At 42.7% G+C, this 16,418-nt stretch overlaps 1 long non-coding RNA gene across 6 annotated transcripts in view; it reads right to left on the bottom strand.

Annotated features, from left to right (window-relative positions):
• The window catches only part of LOC132679372 (uncharacterized), a 58,271-nt gene extending 42,880 nt beyond the window's left edge, over positions 1 to 15,391 (bottom strand). Inside the window, exons 1-4 of one of the 6 annotated variants that reach the window (XR_009610120.3) lie at positions 14,610 to 15,391; positions 10,303 to 10,482; positions 9,054 to 9,152; positions 3,703 to 4,009 (exon numbers count right to left, since the gene is read on the bottom strand). This is a non-coding gene — a long non-coding RNA (uncharacterized LOC132679372). Of the gene's footprint in view, positions 1 to 3,702; positions 4,010 to 9,053; positions 9,153 to 10,302; positions 10,483 to 10,817; positions 11,263 to 14,609 lie in introns of those variants that run through there. The other 5 variants (XR_009610115.3, XR_009610117.3, XR_013553075.2 and 2 more) reach the window with 5 other exon arrangements.
• Between the last annotated feature and the right edge of the window lie 1,027 nt (positions 15,392 to 16,418).

Below are 16,418 nucleotides of genomic sequence, written 5' to 3'. Positions count from 1 at the left end.
AATCAAGGTTTTCCCACGTCTGTCTGTGTGACCTTGGGCCATTTTCTTTATTACTTGGGGCTTCACTTTCCTTTTGAAATGTGTTGGAGTTCATAAGACAAATGTACTATTGGCTTTATACTTAAATATTTTATTATTTACAGTTTCATATTTTAAAAATAAGGCAGAGGGGTGCCTGGCTGGCTCAGTCAGTAGAGCATGCAGCTCTTGATCTTGGGGTTGTGAGTTTGAGCCCCATGTTGGGAGTAGAGATTACTTTTAAAAAATTAGAGAAAGATGAGCACTCCATTATTTTGCAAAGTAAATGTATTACATTGTTGCTCTCTTTGCAAATTAAATAATCTGCCTCCAAAATATAACTAAGTTCTCCAAATCTGAATGCTGGTTTATTAGATCTTTATCTCATTATCCACCTGTTCTTATCTCCTACATTAAGTTTTGGGACCCTTCACTCCAGCATTTGAGTGAACAAGAATGTGGTAGAAAAGGATGGCTTAAAAGGCAAAGGGAGGGATGTTTTGTACCTCAACAGATTTCCTTTGTCTGGATATTTAGGGTAAACATTGGTAATGCTGTAGTGGGTTCAGGCTGTGTGGAGGCAGGGAATAAAACTAGATAATACTTTAAGATTCCTTGTTTTGATTTTGGAATAATGAGTAAGAATTTTCATTCATGCACATTATTTCTGCTGGGGTCTGTCATCTCCTTAGAGCCTTTTTGTTGATGAATTGCACACATCATGTAGTGACATTCAATTTGCCACTGTTCTTCTGGATTCACAGGGGCAATGTCTTAAATGAGGTGTTTATTGTTGCCGTTTCAGGCACAGGAACATGGGAGGGGATGGAACTGTGTGCTCAGCCAGATGGACCGCTATCTAGTCAAATAGGACTGACTCTAACAGTCCATGTGAGTCTCATTTCCCCAGCTGGCTGAACATGGCAACCAGACCCTCAATAGGAAATTTGCTTCAGTGCTTCAAGCCATTCCTGGGAAAAGGTGGCTTATAAGTGTCCATTTGTGTGTTCAGTTAATATGTACGGATCTCCTAAATGGTGCCTAGTTATGGATACTTTTCCCAGTTAAGAGAAGGTAGTACCTGCATTATCAAATGGGCCAATATTTCCTATTCATTCAGTGCCTGGTATTTAGATAGCATCTTCCTTGAAAGAATTAAAATTTTCATGTGTATCTCATTTACTGCTAAAGTCAATGTTTTCCAAGTTCTTGAATTGGCTAGTCCCTTAATGAGGCAAACTATCCAACAAGATCGCCATGCCAAGATTGCATATAAATTAATAAAAATAACCACTACAGAATATAATTTATTAAAAGAGCTTTGGTTGTCTTTTCTCTACTTTCTCCTCTTAATTCTTTTCACAGAGGTATCCAGGTCCTTTGGGATATCCCCATGTTAGGAATTTTGGTAGAGCTGAAAGCAAAGAGACTCCCAAGTATTGGTTTTTCCCAAACTTGTAAAAGCCAAAGCCCTTTGAGAAAATGACATTAAGTGTCCCAGAAGGAGAGTATAGTGATTGAAAGATTTTTATTTTTGTTTTTGTTTTTGTTTTCGTTTTGAGGGTAAGGAAAGAGAAGAAAAATCACCCAAGGTTGAGGAGGAAAAGAGGCCCCTTCCCTCAAGTAGGCCTGGGATTTCTCCCTTGTAGGAGTCTCTCTGCAAGGATGGCTACATAGTCCATCTGCGAAGGCTGACCTCACCAATTTTGCCATAGACGATGCTGGGCTTGATGGAGTCATGTGGTGTCTCTGTAGTAACCGGTGGGGGCTATCTACCAAAGCAATGTTGTGGTGTCATGGGAAACACCAAGAACCTTGAATATTAGGAGGTAGTAGGAGGACATGGCAGTTGAATAATGTCAAAGTTGAATTTTGAGCACTTTCAGGGGTGGGTGGAGCTCAGATTCAGAATTGAAGTGATGCAAGGAATATACACAATGGAGAATTACTCAGCCAAAAAATAATGAAATCTTGCCATTCGCAACAACATGGATGGAGCTAGAGAGTATAATGTTAAGTGAAATAAGTCAGTCAGAGAAAGGCAAATACCATAGGACTGCACTCATATGTGGAATTTAAGAGACAAAACAAATGAACAAAGGAAGAAAAGACACCCCCCCAAAACCGACTCTTAACTATAGAGAACAAACTGGTTACCACAGGGGAGGTGGGTGAGGGGATGGGCAAAATAGGGTAAGAGGATTAAGAGTACACTTACCATGATGAGCACTAAGTAACATACAGAATTGCTGAATCCCTGTATTGTACACTCAAAACTAACAACACTGTATGTTAACTACACTGGAATTAAAATAAAATAAAATAAAATAAAATAAAATAAAATATTAATTTTTTTAAACTTAAACAAATGATATAAAGGAAAATTATGAAACACAATTTTCCTTACACATCTATATTTGTGGACTAGTATTCATTCCTACTACACTAACGTTGCACATACTTTTGCAACTTTCAAAATTGTTTCCTTACCTTAATTACTTACGCCTTAGAATAAATATATGAATAAGCACTATTATCAGCCTTGCTTTATAGATCAGAGAACTGAAATTCAGAGAAGTGGCACAATTTGCTCAAGAACACATGGCCAAATAGTGGCAAGGTCAAGAATCAAGGGTAGATACATCTGCCCCTAAATTTCATTCTTTTTTTCAATATGACATGCTGCCTTTCTAATAGGGAAACGAATACCATTCATTAGGTGCTCCTGAGGAGATTGCTGGAGTTATTTAAATATAACTGAGTTAATTTAATCCACATTTAACGATAACAAAATCAGACCTCCATCACAGGGTCTCAGGTTCCTTGTGGGAGAAGTTTACTTGGAATTTTCCACCCAACTGCTTTGAGACCCAGGATCCTTCTCAGGCCCTGGGCATTCCTCTCTTCCTCAAGGAAGCTGCCCACCCCACCTTGGTCTATCCCTTAGGGCTTCACCACTGTTATGCACATTCTCCCCAGGTTTCCCCTGCCTTGCTGTCCCAAATACAAACACAGGGCTCTTCTTCCCTGAAGCTATGAGTAACTTACAGAGAAAGAGTCAGCTCATGACCACTTCTAACAGGAGGTTGTTAAAAGCTTATAAATTTCTTACAGCAGTGGTCCCTGTTCTCTTAGCATGGCAATGTGACCTCTTAAACCTGAAATCTCCAGCTTTCATTTTGCTTCCTAGGCTGCAGATATTACCCAAGTAGAATAATAAGTGCCATCATTTCCTCACTGTTCTTTAGCCACTGCTTTGGCTTTATTTCCCACAATGTCCAACCTAGAATCTGTGGCTCATCATTTCCAACCTTATCCCGTTCCTTCATTCTCCTTCCTTTTTATCTACCTAATAAAACACCAATCCTACCTGAACCCCACATCCTCCTTTCCCGTGTCTACACCAGAACAGCTGAACAAAACAGCTGAAAAAATTAGATACTATGGCTGCACAAAATCTTACAGACTAGACAATTGGTTTCACCATAAATTCACGGCCCATATCTCACATGAGCCTTCAACAGTGCTGATCAATATGCTTCGTTTCTCCAGGCTTGGATTTTGCGAAAGAAAGAAAGAAGAGAGAGAGAGGAGAAAGAAAGAGAGAGAGAGAGAAAGGAAGGAAGAAAGAAAGAAAGAAAGAAAGAAAGAAAGAAAGAAAGAAAAAAAAAAATGACTTCCTACCTTGTCCTCTTTGCTGAGGTGTTCCAGGTTCCCTTCTCCCCTCCTCTCTCAGATAACAGCCATGGTCCTTATTCATCCTACCAGGTGCTGGCCATGGTCCTTAATTCATCCTACCAGGTGCCGGCCATGGTCCTTAATTCATCCTACCAGGTGCCACATCAGAAGCACGGGCATCCATTTTCTCCTTTCCTTCGGCCCCAGTGGAGGAAATGGTTCCCTTCCTGCCGCAGGTGCATTCCCCAAGTTCATGCCCTCTGCCTCCTTCGGGCATCGTCTTTTCACTCTCCTGCACCACCGGTGCCACCTACTAGGAATCATTCTTTTCACATATAATTGTAATTATAATTAATATCTCCCATCTTGTTAAACCCCACATTCTCCCTCCCAGCTCCCTCTGCCCTCAGAGGACATGCCATTGCTCGACCCCACAGCAAAACTTCCAACGAAGTTGTCCATATGCACAATATTTCCGCTTCTCTGCTTCCCAGTTTCTGAAGTCCCACCCATGACCCTTCCATTAAAACTTGTCAAGGTCAACAGTTGCTTTCCTATTCCCCAAATTAGTGCCCAGTTTCTTCCCCTTATTTCTTTTATTCCCTCAACAGAGCTCCATCCCACAGATGACTCCCCTATTCTTAAAGCACTACTCTCTCCACTTCCTTTCCAGCATATTTCCTGGGGTTTCTTTATCTCACTGTCCCCAGTATTCTTGGTCTCTTCTTTCTTCTTCACTTGAATGAAATGTTGTCTTTCCTCCACGTTCTGTCTGGGGCTCTTCTTCTCTCACACTTTCTTCCCAGGTAATCTCAGCAATTCCCATACCTTTAAATATTAGTGATATTGAAATCCCCAAATAGTAGTTCAGCTTTGTTGAGCTCCGGGCACCAATATTGAACCAGTCTTTCCTGTTTAATTAAATGTCAAAAACCCTTACCACATCACTCAAGCCAGAAATCTGCAAATCAGCCTGTTTTCTCCCTTCACCTCTACTCCTTAGTCACAATCCATTAACAGGGCCTGCTTGCGTCTCCAAAAGTGCAACTATCTTCTAATCTGCCTCTCATCTTATCTCCATTCTCACTATCTTCTCTCACCTAGACTTTTGCAAGCTGCATCCTGCTGTTCTCCTTTCTCCCAATCCTGTCTCATTGCAAAACGCTGTCCCATAGCAGCAAAAATAATCCTATTAAAACATGAATCGGATCATCTGACCCCCATGTTCTCGGAACCCTCCAAAAGCTTCCCCTTTCACTAAAGGAAACCCAAACTTCTTATCATGCCCACAAGCTGCAGGTGATCTGACATCTCCTCTGACCCTGTCCTGTGTCCCTCACCTGCTTGCTTACCCTGTTTCAGTTACCCTGAATCTCTGTTAGGGCCTCTACACATGCTGTTCCTTCTGTCAGTAACTTCTTTCCCCAAACTCATCCCCCTGCCGTATTTTCTCAAAAGTCTTAGAGAAGACTTCCTTTTCACCCATCTAGAATGTTCTGAACCTCAGCTCCTTATTTACTTCCTTCTTTGGACTTATCACAATTAATAATTTTTTAGTTCTTTGTCCAATTACTTGCTTGTACTTGTTTACCTGTTTCCACAATAGACGATGGAAAATAGGTCAACTTTGGTATTGAGCTTATAAGGCATTCAAATCTTGTTCCAGATCCTACCATCTATTTTTTAAAAAAAAATTTTTTAAAGCCTTCATCCTATGTCATGAATATCATAGATGAGGAGGGAGAGATTTTAGTCATAGCAGACTGAGGTCCATTAAATCCAGATGGGCTGGCCCAAATGGACCAGACCAGATCATAGACTTTCAACTTGACTTCTTAAGCATGGGTCCTAGGGAGTTTTGTTATGTCAGATCAAGTGGATAGAAGTCACACTTCCTTTTTATGCAGAGTGATTGACACCTACTCCAAAACACACAATTCTGTCATTTCTGACCATCTGTCATGTCTGACCATCAGTGTTATACCTTTTAGCATTCTTCATGACTACTTCGGGAGTCCAACCTTTCCCTGATCTGATTTTGTGGCTTAGACATTAGCCATTATGAAAATCAGAGTTAACGGAGTCTAGCCTAAAATAGTTCGTTGTGCCATATGGCCAATAAAAAGATTATGATAACTGATGCTTTTAAAATACACCTTGGCTTTGACTCTGTGTGGCCAATGAAATCATTTATTTTTTTTTCAAGGCCAAATACCTGTGCAGGCATTGGGGGAGTGTACTTCATAACTGACTTCTCATTGAGTTATGTCTAGGAGGGCTTTCTAGTCTTTTTAATTTGATTTGCATGCCTATAAAATTTCAAACTTTGGTAATGTGTGATTTAGAACAATGTAGGAGGCATACCTCTCCCATCCACAAAACTTATTTAGAATCATGGTACTTCCATACAAGACAATATACTCAGCAATAAAAAGAAACAATCTACTGATACATGCACCAACGTGGATGAATCTCATATACATCATATTAAGCAGAAAAAGCAAATTTCAAAAGGTCACATATTGAGTGATTGCATTTATATGGTGTTCCGGAGAAGACAAAAGTTCAGGGATAGAAAGCAGATCAGGGCTTTGACAGGGCTGGGGGCATGGTGGTATTGACCACAAAGAGGCATGAAGGAATTCTCTGGGATAATTGAACTATTCCGTATCTTCATTAAGGTTGTGATTATAGAGCTGTATGCCTCCTATGGTACTTTTTATGTGTGGGCTTGGCTAAGCTATAGTATCCAGACATTGGGTCAAACACTAACTTAGGTGTTATTGTGAAGGTATTTTGTAGATATGGTTAACACCTACAACCATTTGACTTTAAGTAGAGGAGATTATCCCTGATAGTGTGGGTGGGCCTAATCCAATCAGTTGAAATGCCTTAGGAGCAGAACAGGGATTTTCCTGAGGAAGAAGAAACTCTGCCTCAAGACTGCAGCATTGATTTCTGCCAAGATTTCCAGGCTGCTGGCCTTCTTCTGTGGACTTTGGACTTGTCAGCCCCCACAATCGTGTGAGCCAATGTCTTGAAATAAATTTCTCTATCCATCTCTCTCTCTCGATGTGATTTCCTACTGATTCTATTTCTCTTAAGGACCTAACTCGTACAATGTGTTTATCCAAATGCATAGAAATAGTCACCTAAATGATGTGTTCTATGTATGCAAATTATATCACAATGAATCTGGTTTTCAAAAAACTGATTCACAATATTTATCAGGATTCAGTTGGTAGGAGGTAAAGAGAAAGTGTACACGTGCGGGTGTGCAAATGAACGTGCCTGTGTCCATGGGCACTTGCCATTCTGTGTTTTTCTGCAGAGGCTATGAGGAAGGCGGTTGTATTTGAAAAAAAGTCTTTAAACATGAAAGTGAAGTGATGAAAAGAAGAAGCCGTCTGTTTGTAGTCTGGGCTGATTAGGAGGTTGTTCTACAGCTAAAAGAGGCAGCACCAGTGCAACAGGGCACCAGTAGGTTTCTGTCCGTGTACTAATGAGTCCTAACACTTGGGAAAAGAAGTCAAATTAAAACGTAACTATGATTTGTTGAATACTCCCTATTCCCAGAGGCTGTGCTGGGCGGCTCAATGTGAACAAGGTGAATAAAATATGGTTACTGTCCTCAATGCGCTCACAGTCTAGTGGGGAACATAATTCCACAAATAACCATCACCCTGGACACAGAATGTTAAGAGACATCTGCCAGATAAAGAAAATTCCACAGGAGGAAAGGGGGCAGGGATATCATAGTTGAGCGAGAAAGTCAAAGAGGACTTGGCAAAGTTGCATGTTAGCTGGATCAGGAAACAGGAATAAGATTTCAAGAAGCAGAAAAGGGAGAGGGGGAAGAGGGTATCGGGGGAGGAAAGAACAGTACAAAGATGCATAAACGAAAGTGCAGATCTAGGAAAACACGGACTGCAGGAACTGGGAGCTCCAGCAGGGACAGGGAGAGTAAGTCCAATTTTGTTATTAATTCAATAAATACTTGAGGGCCTCCTATGGGCCAATTTGGCAAGAACACAAGGTATGCATATAAAAGAGTAAAAGACAAAACTGCAAAAGGGAAGGCTAAGGTGAAAACACTGGTTAGACAAACCTTTCGTTAGAAATAGCTTTAAAATAGTCCACCTCTGTTTGAGAAATGAATAAACCCTCTATTCGAGAAATGATGTGAAACAGATCACCCTGTGCCTTAAGATCTAGTGAAGATTTGCTCAAGCCATCATTCCACACCTTATTAAATGTCCCATGTCTTTCTCGAGGGGTTTGCTAATTCCCGGGTACTTAGTCATCTTCACTTCTGGCTCTGATTTTCCACCACCCTTGAATCCTTGTTTTCACATAGCGCCTTCCAGCTATTCTGCTATGTGTATTCCACCCCCCTCCCCCAGCCTTTCTCGTGTCCCCAAGAAGCGGGCTCCTGTAAGTTTCCACTCATTCCTGCATCATCAATCTCGCCCTCCCTGCTGCCTTATTCCAACCATACTACAGACCCTTCATACTTGAAAACCCTTCACCCAATGTCTTGCTCCAGCTACTGGCTTATTCTGTGCTCCTCTCCGTGGAAAAGTATTCAGTATTTGTCTGTCCTCGATGTCTCCACTTCCTTACATCCCTTCTTCCTATTTAACAGATGCATATAGTGTAAAGAAATTGTCGGGGCTGGTCTTGTCACTGGGGACCCCTGAGACGTCAGTATCGAATGCTCAGGTTTTTAGAGAACATGATAACCCCTCACATGGCCTAGTGTCTCTTATTCTAGAGTCTCTTTGGTCTTATTTTTTAGAAACAAAAAATTCCCCTTCTCCTATGGAATATGTTGGAGGAGGCTAGAATTGTCATCTGGCTGTGTGGAAAAGTGAAGAGGAACCTGCTGTCTACAGAATTTCAAGCCAGTCTGGCACCTCTGGGTGGAGGCACCTAGAGATTAAGAACAAGAAGCTGCTATCACCCATCCGACGAAGAAGCCAAGGTAAACAGCCTCTGAGGGTTTTTGCACATGTGATGCCTGAGCAGGAACTGAGGACTGCTGTCTACAAAGCTGCAAGCCACCGCCAATGTCTCCAGCAAACGCAGGAGAAGGCATTTCTTCTCCCCGTCCCTCCCTTCCTATCTCTTCCTTGCCTCCCATGGACAGAATCTTCCCTTTGCTCCTCCAGTCCTTCCAATAAATGTGGAATAAATACTCTGTATCAAAGTTTCCTTGCTTCAGTATCCTGGAGTGGTTTCCAATTTCCTGACTGGGTAGGGACATGCACATTCTTCCCTGCCCCAGTTACTCTGTAACCAGTACCACTGGGTGAGTCTTGGCAGGACTGAGCTCTCTCTGAAATGATCTTGCTTACTTTTGTTCACTTGTTTGTTGTCTCTCTTCCTCCCTCTGAAGGCAGGACTGAGACAGGAGGATTCTTCTACTGCCAGCTTCACCCTTGTATCACCAGCACCTAGAATAAAATCTGCCTCATAGTAGATGTTCAAGAACTATTTGTGGAAAGAATGAATACACGTAAAAATGAGACTTGGGGACGCCTGGGTGGCTCAGTCGGTTGAGTGTCCGACTTCGGCTCAGGTCATGATCTCACAGTTTGTGGGTTCGAGCCCCGCATCAGGCTCTGTGCTGACCTCTTGCTCAGAGCCTGGAGCCTGCTTCAGATTCTGTGTTTCCTTCTCTCTCTGCCCGTTCCCCGCTCATGCTTTGTCTCACTCTGTTTCTCAAAAATAAATAAATGTAAAAAAAAATTTTTTTTAAAAGAAAATGAGACTTGGACATTTTCTTGGTCCACACTTAAAAAATTATCAACAGAATTCTTTTGGACCTATGGACTTTACTGATGGTGTGGGAGAGACGGAGGAGGTTTGCAGCTTAGAGACCGTATCTTCTTTATGTCTTTCAGACACTGTATTATTCACTCTCCATTCCCTCCTCTTCCAGCCCCCTCCACAGCACCTCCCTTCAGGGCACTACCCAAATTCATCCTGTGGAGGAACAGTCTCCTCTCCTCCCTGCCCCCCACATCCACACTCAGCTCAGGGCTTACCTTTGTATACCCACACTTATCAGTGCTCCTATTTTCCTAGAACTGTCCCCTATCAACCTCCCCTCTCTTCTGCAATGGAAAAGTAGCAGCAGACAGGGTTTGTTTCCCCCAACAATATACACTATACTTCTTTTCTTAGAAGGCAAAATACCTACCATTGGTTTCAGTTTAAAACATTTAAAAAAATTAGTTTATTGCTTTTAGGTAGATATTAAATTAGGAAGGTGTCCCCAGATATGGAGAATAGTGGCAGGTAAGGATGGTCGTCCCTCTTCTGAATCAAATAGTACATGTTAAGGGTAATAAAAGAAAATAAAGATCTATAGCTGAGCTCCCTAGCTATTCTTTAACTGCATAGGCCCACTACAAATTCAAATTCAAGGAGGAGTAAGAAGGGTGGACACGTTAGATGACACTTAGGCCCTCCATCTTCCGGTTTAACAAAGAAAACTCTTCTGATTCAAATGATTTCCAAAGTCAGAAAAATGAAACTCAGCGAAGGGTGTGTGTGTTTATGAGTGTTGCAAATCTTGATAGAAGACACACAATTCCAGACCTAATTTGAATGCACATCGCTGAGAAAATGCATGAACTTGAGAAGTAACCTTCAGACAAGGTCGGAGTCAGTAGCTCCTTCACCGCTGGGAACCAATCGCAGGACTGGCCATTGCCAAGGCGGCTCCGAGGCCCGGAGGCGGAGGCGTAAGTTGGCAGAGGTGATGGAGAGGGACGGAAGCTGGGAGAGAAAAATAGAAAAGAAAATAGGGATATTTGAATACCATCAGACGTCGCGTCAGGTACATTTTGCTGTCTTGGCTGTGTGAGTCAGCCTGGCCGCAAACAAGCTATAAAAGGCACCGGTAGGGCCGGGTGCAGAGTGCGTATTTTGGGTCCGCAGCCCTGCCCACGTTGGAGCTCCCGGTGCGGCAGCTGCGCTTTCCCTAAATAAGGCACGGGCTGCGGGCACCCCCAGGGTCCAGTTAAAGCCACTCATCTCTGAGCGCCCCCCCACTCCCCGCCTCGAGGGAGGGGCAGGGGGAGTCACTAGCTTATTTGCATACTAGTCCTTACTCCCGTCCTCAGCGCTTCGGAAAATGAGAGTTGAACGTCAAGTAGAAAATCTTGTTAATCAAACTCAAATGCCTCGCTCAGCCAAGGAAACGGAGTAAATGAGCTGCTGCGGTAATCAAGTTCCAATTCTTACCTAAAGCCAGGGGCAGGCCGCCCCAAGGAGTGGAGGTTATAAATGTGGGCGAGTCTCCCCCTAGTGGACGAACGGCATCACCTTTCCCTCGCAAGCCCGCCTCGTCCGGGTGAAACAAAAATTCACAAACATCCGGAAGAGAAGCAGCAAAGGAAGCAGCAAATGTGTTATTGTGACATACATTTCAGTCTTGATTTCCAAGGGGTTCTCTTCGGTGGGAAAACACAACTGAGTTGGAGTTTTTACACACCATTTGAGAATTTTTACCCTTCGCGTGCTAGTTATTCAACAGCTGGATTTGACTGCCTGCCTCACCATGAGGAAGGGTAAGCAGAGAGAATGCGCTTTTTTAGAATTGGTTTTGAAAGGCCTACGTCACTTCCAAGGGGGTGCTATATTCTGGGACAAGCCAAGGAGGTCTCTGGCGAATAAAGAGTGATTGGGGAAAGATGATCCTGCTGTCATGGACGGTATGAGTCCTGATGTCCTTGCCCCTTGTACAATGGTATGTCAGTAACCTCACCAGACTGACAGTCTGTCATGGGGCGTCCTTGTATGGGCCTCTTCTGCCAACTCTACCTCTGTTTGAACCAATAGCCATGCCCTCTACTCTTCCTAAAAGATAGATGAGGTGAGTCATCTATGTCCTTGACTGATCTTGACCAGCCCTTCCATAGTCTGCTCCAGCCATTCTTGACTTTCAGTAGGGAAACCTGAATCTACGGATGGCCCTCAAAAGAGTTTCTGGGATTCTAAATATATCTACAAGTGCACTTTTGTAAGTGTGTGTGTGTGGATGTGTTTGTCTTTTTGGATGAAAGCTTACACACTGGGAATTCATGAGATTTGTCACAGTATCTGTGACCTAAGAAACGTTATAAAACACTGATGAAAAATCTCACTTCACTGGAAATCTCACTCCACTAGCCACAGCAGCCATAGGGTACTTAAGCTGTAAGAGTCAGAATGTCTAAATTCAGATCCAACTGAGATTCATTAGGAAAGTAACTTTATCTCTCCAAGCCTCAGTTTCTGCATCTGTAAAATGGGAATGATAACCATAGCATTTAATCCACTGACTTAATGCAAAGATTAAATGATACAATGTATATAATGCTCTTAGCAACTTTCCTGACACATAATTGACTCAGTAAAGGTTGGACTTTATTACTCTGAGGAACCCCTTTAAACATGTGTAAAATGTCAGGTTCTTTAAAATCCCAGTGTGTGTATCATGCACTTTCCAACAATTTTATGATTTTTTGGATGAGGAAAAAGGGCTATATTTGTGTCTTTTGTTAGGAAAATATATAATTTCTTTAAAATAACCTAAGTATCCAGAGTGATGAACTAGGTCATAGAATTATATAGTGATATAATTTTAAAGTAAATGGAGATGTGGATTATCATCTAATCATATGTCCTTCAATGCTATTTTATAGATACAGTCATCAAGATGCATCTTGAAGAAGGACTTGTACAGGTCACTCCAATTTTGTGGCCACAATCCAGGACCTAATTCTGAGCTAGTTTTACCACAGTTCTCAGAGACCTTTTTAGCCTTTTTTTTCTCCCATTTCACGAGATTCTCAAAGGTCTATAAAAGAGAAGATTGAGAATGCCTGTCCTGTAGGAAACATCACCATCTATCAGAACTCTGTTCAAATCCCTGACTTCCTAGACCCTTTGGATCAAAACCAGTATTTTTTTCCCTCTGAGCATTGTGTATCACAGTCTCCTCACTGTTTATCTTACTTTTATGATGCATATCACATTATATTTCTCTTTTTGTCCCACTAGAGCATAAACTTCTTTTTTTTTTTTCAACGTTTTTTTATTTTTATTTTTGGGACAGAGAGAGACAGAGCATGAACGGGGGAGGGGCAGAGAGAGAGGGAGACACAGAATCGGAAACAGGCTCCAGGCTCCGAGCCATCAGCCCAGAGCCTGACGCGGGGCTCGAACTCACGGACCGCGAGATCGTGACCTGGCTGAAGTCGGACGCTTAACCGACTGCGCGCCACCCAGGCGCCCCTAGAGCATAAACTTCTTGAAGACAGGAGATATGACCTTGAATCTAATAGAATCTGACAAAATAATGTTTCACGAAGGAAAGGAGAGAAGGTACAAAGGTATTGAAGGGCACCTATTTCATTGATGAACTTGAACCTGAAAAACTCCAGAGGACCTAAGAAAGGCCCATCACTCATTGCTGACACTTTCTCCTGGAGTCATCTGGAAATAATATGAACTATAATCAGCCTGTAATCACGGCCAACGGCACAGAAAGGTTAGAGCTGGGCTGTGAGAAAAAATCCAAGGCCCATTCACATCTTGGGGACAGGACTCTAGAAACTCAGAAGGGCAAAAGATGAGATCCAAGCCTGAAAATAGAATATATAGCAAGGATTGTTTCATAAGAGCATGGCAAAAGCCTGGCTTCTTGATCTAGACCCGCAAGTGAAAGAACAGAGCTGAAAAAATGCCAGGCTTGGTCCATACATCTGAGATTGGACAGGACCGGAGGAGGGGCTGAGATCTCCAGCTTTGAAGATGAGTAGCCATGTGGGAAGAAATCAGCTAGGATCCGATGCTCCCTGCTGTATCTTCTGCTGTTTCTCAGCCTTTCCTCTTGCTGCGCCTCAGATTCTACCACGATGGGAGAGGCATGGCCACACTTTCTGCCAGGACAACAATTGTCTTCTTGGAGTAAAGGCTGTTAACCTGAGCTTAAATCCTTCTTTGCCTCCCCTGAATGAATACACACATAAAAAGGGGCTGCAGAGCGCCGTGTGTCTGAATAGAGGATCTGTAGGTTTCATGAGCTTCTCGGAGAGGTCTGTGACTGAAAAGGAGCGAATAGTAGCTGCTCTAGTCTCTCCAGTCCTCACTGCTCCCCCAAGCCCTCCCAGAGCGATCTTATTCCTTTCAGACGTCTAAGAGTGACAATTTTTTTTTTTATCGACTCCCTGGACAGTCTTCCCTTTTGTCAGACCAGGAACTGCAGACACCAGTGTCTCAGGGAAGATTCCCCAAAGTTGCTGCGCATCCAGTGTTCTGCGAAGAGGATGCTGGATGTCTGAAAAGGCAGTCTGCCAGAGAATCCTAAAGGAGCCTAAATCATCACTAACCCAAGAGAAACTCATGAAACACAGTGCAAACTTGTTGACCCCAAAGTGTTCCTTTGACACAACAGATAGAATAACTCACAGAAAGTTTGGGGTAATGTGCTGACTGATAGTCATTAGGAATGAATCGTAATTCATTCATCTTCAAATCAGCTTTTGATCTTGACAAAAGGCAAAAGCTACTTACTTCATTGTATCTTTAAATTATCTGGAGACCTGCTTTTCAATAGCTGGACAAAAGGGGTGATGTGTTTGTGTCTTTTTCACCAAAGAAACTCACATTCCAGAACAAAAGGACATTGTCAAGATTCCACTGCTCAGAGACGGAGAATTTACAGAGTGTTGGTTGAGGTTCCGGGGTTAATTAAGCACTGAAATTTATCAGAGAGTAGCATGAGATGGAAACATTTATTTTCTGTGGGATTTAGATCTATTCCAGCCTTTAGTAAATTGCAGATGTTACCACAGTGCCCAGGTCCCAAGAGTAAGAATAAAAGAGAGTAATCTAAATGCTACAGCGGATTCACTTACCCAAATGAGGAGCTTTTGAAACAGCATTTGGGTCTCCTCTGGTGTTAGATGCCCAAATCAGTAAGGTCACCCTTCCATCCACCGTCTCCTGAATAAAATCTGTGAAGAAGGAAGGTAAATGTCAGTGGAAATCAGGATGATTCATAGGGATTTGAGGAGAAACTGTGTCTCCAAGGATGCTGGTGTGGACAGTTGACATCTGTGAGAGACACGGCCGGGTGCCTGATGAAAGCCATCATCTCTTCTGTAGTACCACACAGCCGTTTTGTTCTGAGATGTTAAAGAACACAAAATTACATTGTCAAACTTTGTTCAAGCTAAGAATGATGGTAGGACACAATCCAGGCTGCTGAGACATAAGCAGAAGTTGGGAAATTTTTTCCAAAAGGTGCAGCTAATCTGTGCCTTTTGACCTCTGCTCTTCCTCTTCTTTCTTTCTGGAATGGAAACAAGATGCTGAAGGTGAAGGAGCTACCTGGCACTGACCAGGAGACACGCATGGAGACAAAATTCACAATGCTAGGAAAAAGGTAGACAGTGCTAGGGTCCTTGCTAGGGCCACAGAACCACCCTATCAACCCTGGACTTCTACTTCCAGTCTTTCTTTGTCATATAAGGCATTGTCTCCTACTTGCAACCAAATGCAGTCCCTACAAGACGCAGTGTCTCTACTGTCCTGATGCCTTGAGGCTCCAACCCCCCCCCCCCCCGAAACTTAGATGCCAATCAGGAGTGAGAGAGAGAGACAGTGGGAGAGGGATGGAGAGATATGATGAAACTATGTTTTTTTCTCTCTCGATTATCAGATTGAATTAGACAACATTTCTGGACCTCAGTGAGAGGGAAGTTCAAAAAAACGAGTTAATTTTTATTTTAGAAAAAATTAAAGGATTTATTTTGCACATTTGCTTTATAACTTCTAAAATTCATACATGCTACAAAAGCGTAGCATAACAAAGAGCTTAACTACAATGCACATTTACAAACAGACTCTTACTGGTGGCATCTTCTTCCTAAGGCCCCAGCTGTCCCTCTTTGCTGTTTGGGGGCCCACTTTTCCTCTCTCTGCTAAGATCTTTCTACTATCTTCCTTTCTCTCCGTGTCCCAGGGTCTTGAAGCCCTGTCATGTCAGCTGCCCAGAGGAAACATTCAAAATTCCTATTAACTTATTTGGTAGCAACTTAGCCTCCTGTGTTGTATCACCTCCTATCTCTTCCATTCCATAGTGAACGAATTGGTAATACACTTTCCGTGACCAAATGAGCAGTCTCTGGGTTCTCCACTTTAGCTTTGCCTTGACAACTTCCCAAGCCTCTGACTAAGTTTTTAGGCTGGGCTTAAGGTCAAAGTAGGAGGGCTTTCCTCCTCCCAACCGTGACTAGAAGCACAGAGCAGTGTGCAAGGGCAGGGCAGTCATGTGGAACCTTTATTCTCTTAACATTCCAAAGTAACTGCATGTAGGTTAGGGGTTTTGTCCCCTCTTTTATTTTTTTAACTTTTTAAAAAAGTTTATTTATTTATTTTGAGAGAGAGAGACAGAGACAGAGAAAGACAGAGAGGCGCAGAAAGAAAGGGAGAGCGAATCCCAAGCAGGCTCTACACTGTCAGCATAGAACCTGATGCAGGGCTCGAACTCAGGAACTGTGAGATCATGACCTGAGCTGAAACCAAGAGTTGGACCTTAACCAACTGAGCCACCCAGGCACCCCTATTTCCCCCTCTTTTAAAGTTTATTTATTTTGAGAGACAGAGAGTGTGAGTGAGGGAGGGGAAGAGAGAGAATCCCAAGCAGGCTCTGTGCTGTCAGT

The sequence above is a fragment of the Panthera onca genome, chromosome A2 (genome assembly GCF_046562875.1).
Source record: "Panthera onca isolate mPanOnc1 chromosome A2, mPanOnc1 haplotype 2, whole genome shotgun sequence".
Taxonomy (NCBI): Eukaryota; Metazoa; Chordata; class Mammalia; order Carnivora; family Felidae; genus Panthera; species Panthera onca.
This window is presented reverse-complemented; position numbering and strand designations above follow the sequence as displayed.